The sequence below is a fragment of the Hipposideros armiger genome, unplaced genomic scaffold (genome assembly GCF_001890085.2).
Source record: "Hipposideros armiger isolate ML-2016 unplaced genomic scaffold, ASM189008v1 scaffold_179, whole genome shotgun sequence".
Classification (NCBI taxonomy): domain Eukaryota; kingdom Metazoa; phylum Chordata; class Mammalia; order Chiroptera; family Hipposideridae; genus Hipposideros; species Hipposideros armiger.
Window position 1 is genome coordinate 2,749,064 of NW_017731529.1, and position 1,775 is coordinate 2,750,838.

Genomic DNA, 1,775 nt, shown 5'->3' on the forward strand with positions numbered 1-1,775 from the left:
ATACTAATAATTTATTGGTATTATCTAATTCCAGGAAAGCATTTTAAACACATTTACACAAAGTTCCCCAAAATAAATGAGGTCCAAATAAAAATTCATTAAACATGTAAGGGAAAAACACATTTGCCAAAGTCAGCAAAAAAGAAAGAAAGAAAGAAAGAAAGAAAGAAAGAAAGAAAGAAAGAAAGAAAGACTTCTACAGAATCAGGTTTTTAAAAAAGCAGATACCTGAGTTATCAGATATATCTGATTATATATGATATATAAAAAACATGTGCTATGCCTGATATATATATATATATATATATCAGAATATATGATAAATATGTTTATATTAAAATGTTTGACATGTTAAAAAAACAGTAAGAACCAACCATATGATGAAGAAAAATAATATTAAAACTGATGTTTAAATTTGTATAATAAGAAATCCATGAAATTTATTAAAATGAAACAAGTTAAATGAAATTAGAAAGCCAGTGTATTGTCTGTACAGGAGATTAGACACAACTGAAGAGAGTATTAATGGACTAGAAGCAAATATGAGAAAATCACCTAAAATATAGTCCAAAAAACCAAAGAGATGGAAAGCAAGGAAAAAATATATTAAGACGTATGAAGGATAAATGAGAAGATGCAGTACAAGTCTAACCAGAGATCCAGAGGAGATAAAAGAGAGCCATGGTTCAAACAGATAATGGCTATAATATTTGAGAACTGACAAAAAACACTAGTCTCATGTTCAAGGAGCCCAACAATCTACACAATGCATCATTGTGCTGTTTTAGCATGCCAAAGGCAAAGAGAAGCTATTAAAAATTTCCAGAGAGGAAAAGATAGATTACCTTCATGTGAATAATAATTAGACAGATAGATGATTGCCCAGCAGCAACAATGAAAGACTGGAATGATAGCATCAAAGGGATGAAAAAAATAACTGTCAACCTAGAATCACATGTCAGAAAATACTGTCTTCTAAGAATCAAAGTGAAATAAAGACATTTTCAGAAAAAAACCCAAGGGAGTTTACTGCTAGCAGACTCTCACTAAAGGAGTTTCTAAGGATGCACTTCTGGAAAAAGAAAAACTATTCCAGAGAGAGAGCTGGAAAGCAAGATGGAATAATGAGGAAAGAAAATAGAAGACATGTTGGTAAAGCTAAAAGCACAATGACTGTTTAGAGTAATAAAAATAGTGTCTAATTTGTGGCCAGATAAAAGTTAGGGTAGGGTGGGGAGAAGAGAAAGAAGATTTTAGAAAGCATGAGGTCATGCGATGATTACTTTTCAAAAATGAGAGAAGAAACTTAGAGTCCTCCAGCTAGAAAAGTTCTCCTGGCCCACAAACTCCTTAAATAATGCAGTCAAGTTCATTTCCTCTAAAAATGAGAAATGATAAAGGAGAGGAAAAGTCAGATTCCTTGGTGCATGATAGGTAGGTAGCAGAATTTTTGTCTCTGTTTGAAAGGGCAAAGCTTTCTCTCAATTTTCTAAGCACGTGCACATGGAGTCTTGGCTGGGGACATGGCTTGGTGTCATTTGGGAGACTGTGGACGGGGAGTCAGGAGAGCAGAGTCCCAGTTTCCCTAATCTGCGAGCTTAAGCAAGCTCCCTAAATCTCCCTGAACCTCCATTTCTTCATCTAACATGAGCCAGATGATCACATTTACCATGCTTCCCTCAGAGTGGAGCCTGTGCAGATGAAATAGTATTATGGTGTGAATGCTCTCCCACCCTGCAGAAGCTTAAGTTGAACAGCCAAAGAAACAGAGCTGC

General features: G+C 34.8%; 1 protein-coding gene across 2 annotated transcripts in view; it reads right to left on the minus strand.

The window, feature by feature from the left end:
* Window positions 1-1,775, minus strand: part of CD180 (CD180 molecule) — a 22,129-nt gene that overhangs the window by 10,306 nt on the left and 10,048 nt on the right. The window lies entirely within an intron of this gene.